This window comes from Rhipicephalus microplus, chromosome 3 (genome assembly GCF_043290135.1).
Source record: "Rhipicephalus microplus isolate Deutch F79 chromosome 3, USDA_Rmic, whole genome shotgun sequence".
Taxonomy (NCBI): Eukaryota; Metazoa; Arthropoda; class Arachnida; order Ixodida; family Ixodidae; genus Rhipicephalus; species Rhipicephalus microplus.
The window spans coordinates 45808710-45824480 of NC_134702.1; the positions used below are offsets into that span (position 1 = coordinate 45808710).

Consider the following 15771-nt stretch of genomic DNA (forward strand, 5'->3'; position numbering starts at 1 on the left):
CAGAGTGTCACCCGTCGCACGCATTACTAATAAACGTAATTCTATAGACTGTGTGATCGTTTAATCATGTGCAACGATCAACCACTTCCCGGAGGATTCCAGCACGTTCTTCGGGTTTGCAGGATATTTTCCATCGCGTCACTACACATCGCGACGGGCAGGCTTACCTCAGCGATTCATCAGCTCTCCAGTTTCGCAACAGCTATGAGCACGCTGCGCCGTACTAAAGTGACTCGGGAGCCGGCGCCTCGTACGCGCACATATATAATAAAACATCGCGCGCGCACTCGCCACTTCGGCCCATAACTTCACTTCTCTCACCCCGGTTGACAGAAATGAAGCAAATAAAGCCCTACATATGCGGCCGAGGCGGAAGAAAACGGTAATCGAGTAAAATTGATGGAACAGGAAGAAGCGAGGGACACCCGCAGTTGCGCAAGCTTTGTGGTGGATAGAATAATCAATTCTTTTTGTTGTTGCTTCCTTATTCCGACTGGCGGGCGGCAAAACAGCTAGCACCGAAGTGCGCCGTCATGAAAGCGGTACTTCCTCTCGTGAGAGTGCGCCTTCTTTCCGCAATTGGCGCCAAACCACCGAATAGAAGATAAAGAAAGATCACGGGGGGGGGGGGGGGGGTGCCCTGAGGGTTTGTGTGTGTACGAGCGAACCAATTCGGTGCCATAGTGTTCCGTCAAGTGCTTTTCTTTTACTTTTATATATATATCTTATTTTTCTGGGTCGGACGAAGTACACAGTTGTGCTATGCACGTGGACGCAAAAGAAGCGATGAAGAAAGAAAACAACAACAACACAAACGGCAAAGAAGTACTCATAAAGTCTTTAAAGATGACGGAAACAAGGTGATGTTTGAAGTACCGTCATAACGGGAACTCCTTTTTGAAGCTCCGGTCGCGCGAATGATTATTCCACGAAACCGCCGACGTTCGTTCTAAATGGGGTTCCGTCTCGCTTTGTTCGAGCTCGCCTGTCTCGCGAGGAGTTTACGTTATGGCAGTGTAACCTGAATCGCAAGGTCGGCAGAGCACGCCACCTGCACGCGTGACCCTTGGGAGACGAACCGTGGGTTAGGTTGCGGAACGAGGGAAGCATTAACCTTCGTTGTTTTTTCTTTCTTTATTGAAGCCCGTTTCATCGGTCTAACGTAGCAAGGCTATAGTAGTACACGCTCGAGAAGAGGGGGCGAGGAGAGCTTCACTGATACATTTTGTTTTAGTTGTTTTTTTTTTTTTCAATTTATTGTGCGTGGCGATGAAACGTATAGAAGTTGCCCCGCCGTGGTGGTCTAGTGGCTAAGGTACTCGGCTGCTGACCCGCAGGTTGCGGGATCGATTCCCGACGGCGGCGGCTGCATTTCCGATGGAGGCGGAAATGTTGTAGGCCCGTGTGCTCAGATTTGGGTGCACGTTGAAGAACCCCAGGTGGTCGAAATTTGCGGAGCCCTCCACTACGGCGTCTCTCATAATCAAACGGTGGTTTTGGGACGTTAAACCCCACATATCAATCAATCAACCAAACGTAAAAGTTGCGCCATGCATGAGGAAACACTGTCAGAGTCGCGGCTTTATTCGTCGTTCTCTTGACTTGTACAGTCAACGTCAAACGATTAGGGACCGCGAGTCTGAGAAAACTTGGAATTTCTCAGTAATTAGTGACTGTAATCGGTCGAGCAGCAGAGTACACGTTATTGGCGCGAGTTAAGGCAGAGCGAAAATTTCTCTTTAAAGCCGGTTGCCCGAACAGCGAGAATCATTCAGCTTTCTTTTGTTTTGTTTTTTCATGTTTCTTGTGATTTTGTCAACTTTTGACAGTGACGTGCATGCACTTACCCTGATATAAGTGTACTTCAGATATACATGAAAACCTTAGATGTGTACATAGATGTGTGTGTTCTTACCCAGAATATGCCCGTAAGAGCGCACTGCCCTGCATAGCATCTCCTCCCCGCCTCGTACTCACGCCATTTAAAGGGACACTAAAAAAATGGCAGCATATCCACGGAGTGAATGATGGAGAGTGGGGCGAAGCATTCGTCCGTCCATGCGTCCGTCTGTGTGACCGTCCATGCGTCTGTTTGTGCGCCCGTCCCTGCGTTCTTTCGTGCATCCGCCCCTGCGTCCGTTCATGCGTCCATTCATGCATCTGTTTCTGTGTCCGTTCGTTCATCTATTCAACACTCCAAGTCCCACCATCTCGCATCTTTTTATCATATATTCCCCATATAGAAGCACCGCCATCCAGCGGACATTCCAAGGACTAAACGAGAGGTGGCACACGCACACTTTCTTACGGTCTGCGCTTTGGGTCCACTTCCCACCTTTAACCACCTCGAGTTCATGGTATATTCTAGTTCACTGTATTCATGGCACTGCGACCAAACGCTCGCTAAACCTTTCGAAAACCAAGGAGGTTACGCCCAGCGAGTATAACGTAGCAACCTTTCCCTGTCAGATAGGGCTCAATTTACATGCCAATGGCTGCTAATGAGAAATGAGAGACAGGAGAATTCGGCTTTTACTTTCTTACGGCTTGCGCTTCGTATCTACTTCTCATTTTTAACCACCTTGAGTTCATTTGTGGTATATACTAGTTCATTGTATTCATGGCCCTGCGGCTCGACGCTCGCTAAACCTTTCTAAAACTAAGGTGGTTACACCCAGCGAGTATAATGTAGCAACCCTTTCTTGTCCGATAGTGCTCAATGTACATGCCAATGACTGCTAATGGGGATCGCAGCGTGCGCGTTGACTAAAAGCCGAATGCTCATGTCTCTCATTCCCCATGAGCAGCCATTGGCATGTACATTGAGCACTATTTTTTATTGTTAAACAACGCACAGAATAAATCTCTCACTGGCACCACCTTGGAGATCAAGTGTTATACCTATTTCGGGTATGTGCCACTGGTGGTTACATACGAGGGACGCCCAAGCCACGCCATAAGGATTTGTTACAAATTATGTTTCATTTGGATCTATTGTATCGTTATACCCTTGTATCGTGATATCACATTGAATTTTTGTGTACATGTATGCCAACATAATCATGTATGTTAGAGCAAATGTCTTCACTGTAACGTTGTGATGTTAGTCGTGAAATATAGATGTGCAGAAGTGTATGTGCCCTGTTACTGGAATGGTATGAAGCCTTTGTGTTCTGTACATGCTGTAAATAAACTTTTTCTAAACAAGGAGCTTCGCCCCTAAAAGCAAAACGCCTTTTTGCGTAAAACACCACCCTTACGACGACACGGCGCTTGGTGAACGAGAAAACGCGCCAAGAGAAACCTCGGCTGGAGACGCCACCTTGTGATTCCCGCACCGAGCACTGTGACGTCATAAATGTTTGACGGCGTCTACTACTAAGTCCTACGTAGCATGTAATCGATAAGATTGAAGTACACTGTAATCCGTGGGTGCCATAGACTTAGCCCACAAAAGTCCTAGAAAATTTCATCGAACCAATGAAGCGAAAATACGAAAAATACATTGTAGCATTTCTTACGTTACGCACGGAGAGTACGGCGCGAAATTCAAAAAATGGAGACGTCAATGTTTATTATCTCCGCTAATAATAAACTTATGACAGCGAAACTTAGGACATTAGAGTTCTCGGAGTGCAATTTATTAATATAATACTACTCATTGTTTTTTTTCTTTAGGAACGATTATGAGACCTACTAGAAACGAGAAATTTGAGGGATATGACGAGAAGGCACGCGACTACGTCATTTTGAATGGTTTCTGGAGTTGAATGCAATGGACCGTATCACGATGCCACAATGGGACGCAACAAAGCGCAATGAAAGGTAACACAAAAAAATAAAAAGGTAAAGAAAGCTTTCACTGATTGAGAAATGTCTTTTGATACAAACTTGTCTCACTCCTCTGTTATATTATGACGAGCGACCGATCAGAAAATAAAACGCTAACTTTGGTCTCCCCATTTTCAAAGTCCAGCACGAGTTCATTATTAACGTAACCACCGGGCAAGCTTCCAAGAGATATGTCCCGCCGCTGCACGATTAATAATAGTTGCGTACTTTTACGGCAAATCATACAGTCTCCTCGCAATCTTTCTTTTTTTTTTTGTTATATCTGCTTTGTTTTCTTTTCTTTTCTCATAAGCATTTTCTCCTACCACACCGATTTTCTGTCAGAGAAAACCCTTTATTTCCATTAACACCAGACAGATTCCACTCAAGTTAATTCCGTATATATGCGGAACACGCCACATGACTCGTTTCTTTCTTCCTTCTTTCCTTCCTTCATGTTTGTCTTTCTTTCTTCCTTCCCGTCTTTCTTTTTCTCTTTCTGATGAAACACTCATGAATCACTTTTTCTACCTATCCATTCAGCCTGCGGTGTACCTATTACAACCGCGTCCCACACTCATACCCTTTCTCTCTATTTCTTTCTTTTGCATCTCTTTCATATACTAGACACATTAATTACTCCTTCTCCCCATTCATTCAGCATGTCTTATGCTGGCGGTGTACCACGTACATCTTTCTCTGTCTCTCTCTACCTCTCTATCAGTCCAGGGATCACCGAACTACGCTCCTCTCTTTCACAAGTCGCACGCGTACATGCGTATATTACGTGTACGCATACGACTGCCGCGTACAACGCAACGACGACGTAGTGGACAGGTCTGTTCTGTGTCCCAGCCCTGCGCGGGCCAAACCCCCGAGGGCGTATCGCGTACCGTGAGAAACTGTTCGGCGTCGCCCGCTCGTTCGGTCAAACAAACGTGTGAATAAAAAAATAGAAAAAAGCGTATGTGTATGCGCCGCTGGACGCGGACAGGAAGGCGGAAAGTCCCCCCTTCCTTGAGACGCTGTGCATTAGCGGTCACCAGCATATGGTTGGCCATTGCCAAGGAAAACGAAGAGCCGAACGAAAATGGCTGACAGAACAAAAAAAAAATGAAAGAGATAGAACAAGTTCTCTCCGCTTTATTTGATGAGGGGCTAAATTAAAGAGGCATCTTCTACTAGTGTTGCAATACTATCGCAAATGGACAATTGATAGCGACGATGGATTTTTTTTTAAATATAGTGACAGTACACATACTATAGTGGCAGTACACATATCAATAAACTATTTATAGTACTACAGATAGTGAAAACGACAATACCATAGGTCGCATTATTACAAGTAATACCCCTGATAGTGCTAAGAATAATTATGCTTTATCTGGCTGGATTATACTGCCAAAATATTCACGATAGCGGTCAGAAATACTCAGTTCATCTACGATGAATATTTATGTAAAAGAAATGTTATTTTCGTAACGAAGGTCACCTGCATAGAAAAGTTCACATTCAAAAGCAATCCGTTACATCTTAGAACTAACAAACTCATTCTAGATTTTTCAAGTTGGGATTCAAAATCTCTACAATTACTCCTTCATATTCATTTTTTTAATCAGAGAGTGCCTTACAGTTTTGATGCCACGTGATTCCACCATATGTAACGGCTGCCTTTCCGTTACAGATGAACGGTTCGACCTGCCGGTCTCATCGTGGGTACCCAGGTAGCACGGGGCAACCTCAACGTCTGCACTGCAACACTCTTAATGAAGTTGTACTCTCTCCCTCTATTATGTGTCAGTGAAACATTATGGTGACAGAACGCAAGCATGTAAGTAAGCTATGTCACCCTTCAGCCTTCTCCTACTGCTTCCTCACCGACCACACGAAGATTATGCTGCAACGAGTTCGCGTGGTTGTTCTTGTACTATCGATACTACATTATCAAACTTTCTATCAACAGAACTATCTATGTTTCTTTGGTTACCATCGATAATTCGATAGTCACTCAAGTACATGTAGTACATATAGGGAACCAAAGCTCAAGTTAGCGGAGCGGCGACGACGCCGCGCTGCGGCTCTGGCGGCAAACTTGGGGAAATTGGGGATATGCGCGGCAAAGGGCGCCGGGGATTCGGTGTGTTTCACCGCAGCGGGGAGCACGTGCGGCACGCTTTCTAGAGCCGACGTGGGGAACTTCGGTGCCGTGACGTCAGCTTGGCGCGCTGGATCAAGACACTCGCTGTTCCACGTTTCTTTCCCGCGGTGGCAGAAGAAGCAGCCACACGGAAGCGTCAGCGAGCTCCGAAGTATTGGTCTGCACACACTAGAGTGCAGACAGTACCAAGACACGCGATCCACCTGTAAAACTATCGGTTGCCGCACAAGTCGAACAAGAGAGAAAGAAAACAGATGGCGCGCACCGAGCACTGCCACAAGTTACATATCGTTGCCACGATCACTCAGTGCTTCCGTAGCGACAGCAAAAGTGACACCTAGCGATTTTCCTGGCGTTCCGGTGCACGCGCAGTTGAAAGGAGCGAAAGCGCAGGCTGGCAGGTCGAAAAGGATGCGCGTGCGCAGTGCTCGTTCTCGAGCTTCTCTGGTAGCCACGAGAAGGCGCCGCGGTGCTGTTCGGGCCTTAGTTCGGCACGCACTCCCATAGCCTCTAAAAATTTAGATCGCCACTGTACACTGCGCAGTTTAGAGTGGTCATTTCTCTTATTTTTTTCATTGCTTCTCATAATGCTATCTCCCCGTAACCTTAAGCGTTTTATTGACAGCCGCGCTGCCAAAGAAAGAAAAAGTGAGAGAAACAGGTGCTGCGAACGGTCGAGCGTGTATGACATCTGATGAGCGACGCGCGTCGCGTACACGTCACCCGCTAGCAGACGTCGTCGAAACCGGCGAAGGGAAGCAGACGGCGTCGAAGCTAAAGCAGCAGCTGCCACTCACTCGGCCTCGCAGGTGCGATTTCTCGAAGAGCAAGTGCACGCCGTGCGGGGCTCCACCTAGTGGGACGAATATCGACGGCACTTGACGACCGCGTAAACAATGCCGTAATCACAGCGCAATCTCGAGTCTGTGACGATTGAATCTGCGATGCCAGCGTGGAATGTCACTACTAAGTTACGTGACGTCTTAGGTTACAACAAAAAAAAATGTCAGCTCCGTCCACAGCCACCACCGTCCATTCCACAGAAAATTTGCAAAAAATGCTCCATACAACAGCATTTACTCTTTTACGTGACGTCATACACTTCTAGAGTGTTTCGCATTCAGTTTGCTTTCCCGTACAAAGACACGTTTTTGTCGATTCTCTAAGGTAAGGAACATGATCGTCGTGGAAAATTTTATCGGAGTTTCTGCATACGAAGGACATTGAACTGTTAATATTCATAGTATTTGCAATAATCGAGATAAAGTACTTGCGGTTAACCAGCAAAAGTATATACATACTCTTGCTCGTCAAAAGTATTTTTACACGTTTTTTTTTTCATTTGTTAAGCATACGTTTTTTTTTTTCCTTTCTGTTTTTAGTGCACAATGCAGCCACAGTAGGAACGCTGACATCAGCCAGATCGCTTTGAAGAAGCTCCATCGCGATGCACTGACCACACTTGTCTCGATCAAGATCGAGCAACATTTCGACTGACCACGTACCAGAGTTCGATCCAGGGCGAGTTAAAGCCGGACCAGCGACCGAACTCGATTAAAACCACTGTACGACAAATCACTGGGCGGTGGCTTCAAAGAAATTCATTCCCTTCCGCGTGCGTATACAGACACATACACCCAGCCTTATTCACATCTACGTGCAGTCTTTGCAAGACACATACTGCAACCTTGGACCAAAATCATCTGGGGATGCAGTAAGGTCCCCCCCCCCCCCCCCCCCCACCAGACCTCCTAGGACAGTCTCCTTCATGTGAGGCCTGGGAGAGAATCCTCACGACCACAAGCCTGGACGCCCAGCTCCAGGCCATCAAACGCTCTTACGAGGTGGCGACCAGACATGGCCTGACAGCCCTCGCCACCAGGGAACAGCTTCCTTAATAAGGTTGTTTAGTACCGCTGATTGCTTTCGAAGCTACCACATTGGGGTTCGATTCTCTCCTTTTTACATCTTGAACAAGTAAATGATCAGGACTGCGCTGAACATGTACAAATGAAAGCGGTTGGGTTGGCGGAAAACGCGTTTCCTGTTAATCGATTACGGACTCAGTATCCTAAAACAGAAAAAACATTCGTTTAACCGGTGAAGGTGGCGGCCCCCGTGTGTCTTACGTAAAGTAGTCTATATAAGACTCAGCATAATACTCCACATCTCGTATCGTCTGTCAGACGCAATCACATGCATTGCCCGAACAACCGTAATCGGGGGGGAGTCTGTCTCTTCGAGTGCAACCGCGAGAGATAAGAGGAAGCCGATATAAGCGCCCGCCGATAACGGACGCCACGTACGCAGCGACGCCATCGGCACATGCCACTCGAGTTTGTTGACACGTTCCCAGCGCTGCCGCGCGACGATCTCGCACTAGAGCACATGCAGCGTGCGTCCGCACCGACAGAGGAATGCGAAAAGTGAAATAGAGGTATGCGCGCAGGGCCGCGCACTCTCTCTCTCTCACTCGCTTACTCCACAAAGCTGATGATTGATAGGTGGGGTTTAATGCTTTTTTTATGTGGTTATAACAGGGAAAAGAAGAGAAAAATGAGCCCCGTAACTGTCTGCATCTGGTGCGACACCTCAACAGTATATAGCTCACATGGGATGGGGGTAAGGAGGGATTAAAAGGATAGGAATAAAGGTATATATAGAAAGAAAGAGATGCGCAGGGACAGCGAGCGACGACGGAAGTAAAGAGAAGATAGGAAAAATGAAACACGGTCGCAGGAGTCCGAGGACGGGGCACCACTGGCGAGAGTTCTTGTCAGCAACAGGAGATGGAGAAAGGCTAATCCATTCAGCCAAAGCTACGCTGTCGTCGGGGACCGGCGTCAGAAGGTGGCGTAGGACCAACATCCCAAAACCAACATATGATTATGTAAGACGCCGTTATGAAGGGCTCCGGAGATTTAGACCACCCACCTGGGCTTCTTTAACGTGCGCTCAAATCTGAGCACACGGGCCTACAGCATTTCCGCCTCTACCCCACAAGGCTATCTGACAATGAAAGAGCAATCAGTTCGCTGACGAGTCCTAGGATAAGAGAGCCCGTTTCGGGCTTTCCGTTTTCAAAGGTAAACGCGAAGCGGATGATAACGAAAGATTGGAATGTGTTTACTTCATCGCGATCCGTGATCATCATCAGCCTGACTACGTATACTGTATAGGGCAAAGACATCTCGCGTGTTCCGCCGATCAACCCTGTCCTGTGCTTGCTGGGGCCACGTTACACCGGCAAACTTCTTGATCTCATCGGCCCACCTAACTTCCTGTCTCCCTCTCGCGCATTTGGACTGAGTATTATTACAGTTTGCCAACACTAATGGTAGTGCACTGTGTTGTAGGCAACTATTGAACAACCAGCAGTTGCATGGTAGAACGTAATCGGAAATACACCGCTCTCTTTTACATTCTTTCGAAAATAAATATCAGTTTTTTTGTGACCCACAACCACAGTAATGATCACAAGGAATGCTGCTGCGGAAAGCTTAGGAAATTTCTACCACCTGGTGTTTTGTTACCGTGTCCCGACATCGCACAGTACTACACGGGCCTCTAGCATTTCGGCTCCACCAAATGCGACAGCCACGGCTATAGGATCGAACCCGCAACCTTCATTAAGGTCGACAGTTATGCACCGTAAACACTTTACCACCACGGCGGTCAAATCAGCCAGCTCTATAGGTGTTGCTACCTCTCTCTCTCTCTTTCTGTCAGAATGCAGAATCATTAAACATCGCCTGTGACAGATCGGGTTATTATATTCCTTGAACTAAAACACTGAAATGAACATGCAAATACGTGTATGACGAACTAAGATGCATAATTGACTAATCGTATTAATAACGTGTAAACGATTTTTTTCACGGTGCACAGTGCAATCACAACGGACAGTCGTACGAGACGATTGGCTGCGTGGCGCTTGTGTCACGTATACATTGCGACACGGTAGTGACATGAATACGCATTTTAGGTGTGAAGCCTTCTAGGTGCTAAGCTTGTCTGCGTCTCCTGTCGTTACGGTGTGTCACGTAGCGACGGTCAATCATAAGAACGGGTATGCGCCGCAGTGGCCAAATCCTACTATTCTCTAGCGGTCCGCTGAACATGAGGATGGTAATATTTAGTCCAACCATGGCCTCCGAAATGGCGGACGCGCGGCGCCCGCCATCTCGGAGGCTATAGTTCTCAAAAAGCCGACGACGTAAGTGGAGCTGAAACACCCTTCTCCATCATCATCAGCCTGACTACGTCCACTGCAGTACCAAGGCCTCTCCCATGTTCCGCCAGATAACCCGGTCATGTGCAGAAGACCAAGGCGCAAAAAACATAACGTGAAGCAGGAAGAACAGTAGAGAAGACAGAACAACGCCACTGTCTTCTCTCCTGCTCTTCCTGCTTCACGTTATGTTTTTTGCGCCTCAGTCTTCTGCACTAACTAGCCCAAAAACAAGTCCTTTCGGTCTTGTGCTTACTGCTGCCAATTTATACCCGCAAACTTCTTAATCTCATCTGCCCACCTAACCTTCTGTCTCCCCCTAACCCGCTTGCCTTCTCTGGGAATCCAGTTAGTTACCCTTAATGACCAGCGGTTATCCTGTCTACGCGCTACATGCCCGGCCCATTTCCTCTTCTCGATTTCAACTATGGTATCCTTAACCCCTGTTTATTCCCTAATCAACTCTGCTCTCTTCTTGTCTCTTAAGGTTTCACCTACCATTTTTCTTTCCATTGCTCGCTACGTCGTCCACAATTTATGCTGAACCTTCAGGTTTCTGCTCCGTAGATAAGTACCGGCAAGATACAGCTGTTTTATACCTTCCTCTTGAGGGATAGTGGCAATCTACCTGTCATAATTTCAGGGTGCTTGCCAAATGTGCTCCACCCCATTCCTATTCTTCTAGTTACTTCAATCTCGTGGTTCGGCTCCACGGTTATCACCTGCCCTAAGTAGACATAGTCTTCTACAACTTGAAGTGCGCTATTACCTACCTCGAAGCGCTGCTCTCTTCCGAGGTTGTTGTGCATTGCTTTCATTTTCTGCAGATTAATTTTAAGACCCAACTTTCTGCTCTCCTTGTCTAACTCCGTAATCATGAGTTACTCAGCAATGCAATGTCATCGGCGAAGCGCAGCCCTTCTCCATAGAGTTCCCTAAAGTTAACTAGAGGGTACTCTGACACTGCGATCGTTGAGCGACCATGGGAATGATGGGTTGATTGATTTGTTGGGTTTAACGTCCCAAAACCACTATATGATTATGAGAGACGCCGTAGTGGAGGGCTCCGGAAATTTCGACCACCTGGGATTCTTTAACGTGCACCCAAATCTGAGCACACGGGCATACAACATTTCCGCCTCCATCGGAAATGCAGCCGCCGCAGCCGGGATTCGAACCCGCGACCTGCGGGTCAGCAGCCGAGTACCTTAGCCACTAGACCACCGCGGCGGGGCAGGGGAATGATGGGTAGTACACAAATTTGCCTAGTCCATACTCGCGGCTTCGTTTATTGCTGGTTACGGTTTCGTTTGGAAGAAAAGAACTAACCTTTTTGAATGTGACCCGACTCGAAATGGTAAGCATAAAAGAATAAGGTGGTGAAGCGCAACCGCTGGACATTTGCTGATTTTTCGTCTCGCGAGAAAACAGCTCCAAGCCACACGAACACACACGGAGCTAGAAGCAGGCCAGAAGTACTAATATTAGACAAATACGTGTACTACCCATCATTCCCATTTGCTCGCTGAAGCGCCGTACGTTGCAACTCCCATAGACACTATAGCGTCAGAGTTCCCTCTGGTGTATATTAGGAAACGTTATACTCTTCCCTACATGTCTCACCTCTACTAAGTTTTATTTTTTATTCTTTGTTTTGTGTGTGTCACGCACATAGAATAATGCATCATCATCGACGAAGTGCACGCTCTTGACTATAGAGGAGGCAAGCCAGTAAAGACGGCAAGAACTGAAGAGCAGCCATGGTGACGCCGCATCCAATTTCCGGCAACAGCTGACAGCGACCACAATGAAAAAAAATATATGATAGCGCATTCTCGTGTTTTCTCGTTCAGTTCTAAAGACGAGACCGCGATAGATTCAAAAGAACCAAAGAGTCGCCGTAGCCGGTTCTGACAAACTATCGTGTTGCCGCTCGGCCTAAACTTGAGAGAGCACACTGAAATTCACTTCAGCGTATTTCTGTGACGTCACGTTCGACGCATTTACGCTGAAGTTAGTGCTCGAATTTCGAGAGACAAGAGAAAAAATAATAGAAAAAGAAAACTTTGACCTTCGTTTGTGTTATTCAACAACAAGTATGTCTCATTTTTTGTTCTTTTGGAAGCTATGAGAGTGGAGTTGTGAAAGTCGAGTTGGTGATAATGACCCTTGCGGTACGTTCACTTGAGTGACGTATTGTTTTCCACGGTTGGAAATCACTGCTTAGAACAACACAAATTTCAAAAAAGGAAGGTTAAACGAGTGACTTTTTCACAGTCGCAATATTTCGTTCTCAATGTACACTAGCTTTTAACGTCGCCACAGCTGTGTCGGAACACTCTTGGTCGACGTCAAGGATGAATGTCATTGGTTCAATTCCGGCCGATGCGCCCGCCTAACGATGGAGGCGACATGGTAAAAACGTGTACTGTGCAATGTTCCGCAGCGTACCACTGAATAACAAAAAAAAAAAAAATTACAACGTAGTCACCTTTCCTCCGCATGCATCCCATATAGCATCGATTGCCAAGGGGCCCCGCCGCGGTGGTCTTGTGGCTAAGGTACTCGGCTGCTGACTCGCAGGTCGCGGTATCAAATCCCGGCTGTGGCGGCTGCATTTTCGATGGAGGCGGAAATGCTGTAGGCCCGTGTGCTCAGATTTGGCTGCCCGTTAAAGAACCTTAGGTGGTCGAAATTTCCGTAGCCCACCGCTACGACGTCTCTCACAATCAGTAAATGGTGGTTTTGGGACGTTAAACGTTACATATCGATCTATCATCATAACCAAGGTACTTGGAATTTGTCGATTTTTTTTTTCGTTATTACATAAGTGAGCTTGCCTACGTTGTTTACGAATCGTAACCCAGTGCTCTTCGTAAAACAGATAACCATTTATCTGAAACCGTCTGTACAACTTACTAAAGTCAGATAACGGCATTAGTGACTTTAAAACAGCAGATGAACTTACCAACTTATTTAGCTAATTTCAAACGGGAAAGATTAGAAACGAAAGTCCTGTCAGACAAGGCCCAAAAGTGTGGGTGGGTACGATTCATGGTATCAACTATAATTAACTGGCATACGGTACTCTTATGCACTGTAGTACTTGTCTCTCGATTGAAGCAGAGATGACAAAACGAATCAAATTATGCATCAAACGAGATAATCAACACCCTTTTTCCTAAAAAGACTTGGCTGAATCCACTTCACTTCGTCTATTCGTTCACCCGTGACAAATTTGTTATCTCGCAGGATCTAATCGCGATTTGCAGCCACAAAACTCTTTGTATTTTGCCTTCTTACTTGTTTAGTGCGCCGTTTATGTAACTACTTTATCGCTTAAGTTGGCATTCATGGTACTACAAAGTACTCCTTACGACAGCATTCTATACGATAAGATTGCTTGAGAACCACACAAAAGGACTCATCATGTTCTTCCGTATGACGAAAAAAAAAAACAATGCAGATGGTACACGCAGTATCTGCGAGCGATAGCATAGCTAAGGAAATTGTAATAACAGCACATACCGTTTAGTTGCGTCGAACCTCAATCGATGTCGTGGAATCGGCACCGATTCGACATCGTAATCCTCAGGCGAACACGAAGGTTCGCGAAAGATGACACTTCCCTGAAGTTTCCGCGCATTCTTGTCTTTTACGACGCCTTGGCTCGTTTCTCACTTCCACATTTGGACAGTGGAAACACGGGCACCTCTTTTACGGCGACTATGCTCCGCGAGCAGACGACAAACACCGCCGCAGTTGACAGCTCGTAGCAGACGATGCGCCGACCAACCACGCTTAGCAACAAGCGCGCACTCCTCGAATCACTGCACACAAGAACACCATCGCTTGCTCCGAACACGACGACAGGAGAAAGGTTATCCGCAATCGTAAACGAAGCTCCTTCGGACTCTGGCGAAAGCGGCCCCGACGAAGTCACGTTGCTGCCGCAAAACGTAAACACAACACCAACGCACGAGGATCTTCGGAAAGCACCACCACGCCTCACAAGCACGTGTGGTCGATTCGCGCACTAAAACGCGGACGTGCAGATTCAAGCACGAAATACAATGCTTTCGTAGTTAGTTGATCATTCACGGGTATCAAGAAGCTCAGAGAATAGAATCAACTCGCTCCGCCGGCGCGCGACGACTGCGAGTCAGAGCGCGGACGAACACGGCTGCACAGGAGATGCAAGAAGCATCTGTGTGCGTTCGAATACGACTCGCGTCTGGCGCGCGAACACCGCCATAGCGGAGCAAGGAGCGGCGCTGCAGTCGTTTTTTCGTGAAAACGAAGGAGAGAGAGAGCGAGAATGGTTGCGGAAAGAGAGAGAAACAAGCGGCACGCGCGTCGTCTGTCTACGCGCGCCGTTGCAGACGACGCGTTTCCGGCGTACTTGCATGAACCGTTGACCGCGCGTAGGAGTCGCCCAAAAATTGTGCGAGAGGACGTCTCAGCAGTCGTGAGCACTTTACCGTAGAAACGCAAACATGTTCTCTCCCTGTCCTCAGTTTCTCTCGATATATCTGAGGCAAGGCTACGTAGGTAAGGATCGTCAATTTCAGTCGCACCAATGAAAATAACGCTTACAGTGATTCTTTGATAATGCAGCAGAATAAAACACGTTGAGATCTTGTAGAATGCCTTCACTATGGGAAGCGTGAGAGCCCTAATCCATCATTACTCGAACAAGTTAATTCTTCTTTTCATCGTTGGTTTGATATTAATCTTACAATATTCCACCGTGGATTTATAAATTCCTATGACAAAGGAATAATTTTTGGTGCTTTCATAAGCACCTAAAATCGCTTTGCTAACCTTTTTTATCTAAAATAAACCACTGGACCTTACAAAACACATAAAAAAAACGTAAAACCCTACCAGTGGCGCCATCTCTAGCGCTTTCGAGGAGTTCAAAAGGAGACCGCACAATGAAACCACACGAAAGCGCGGTTTTCACCAGCAACGTCCGCTAATGGTTACCGCTTCACGTGCCTTATAGATTGATATGATATCGTGAATTCCAGCGTAGTGGACAGTGATTTGAGTGACGGGAACCTCCAGCCGTCTATTATTTTACAGATCAACAACACGTGGATCATCATCATCAGATAGATAGATAGATAGATAGATAGATAGATAGATAGATAGATAGATAGATAGATAGATAGATAGATAGATAGATAGATAGATAGATAGATAGATAGATAGATAGATAGATAGATAGATAGATAGATAGATAGATAGATAGATAGATAGATAGATTAGGCGGTTCTGAAACTTCTCATGCTCTACCATCGTCATACGCATGTAGAAAGCTCCGCAGAAGTGGTGTTGCCTTCTGTGCAAAGGCTGTTTTGTTGTTTTTTTTTTCGTTTCCCTTTGTCAGTTTAACAAACATCTCGGTTTATCCCTGAACACTGATGCAAAAAGGAATGATCGCTTACAAAAGCTGAACTCGTATCGAAAGCTTAACGTAGCCAAGTTCCAGTTCCAATAAATGTGGTTACGACAAGGCGCATGCGATGTAGTGGCAGCAAAGATA

The 15771-nt window shown here is 46.5% G+C and overlaps 1 protein-coding gene across 3 annotated transcripts in view; it reads right to left on the reverse strand.

The window, feature by feature from the left end:
- The window catches only part of LOC119161551 (uncharacterized), a 341964-nt gene extending 327893 nt beyond the window's left edge, over window positions 1–14071 (reverse strand). The window contains exon 1 of one of the 3 annotated variants that reach the window (XM_075889401.1): window positions 13749–14071. The gene's annotated coding sequence lies outside the window, so the exon portion shown is untranslated. The remainder of the gene's footprint in view (window positions 1–13748) is intronic. The other 2 variants (XM_075889402.1, XM_075889400.1) reach the window with 2 other exon arrangements.
- Window positions 14072–15771: the final 1700 nt, after the last annotated feature.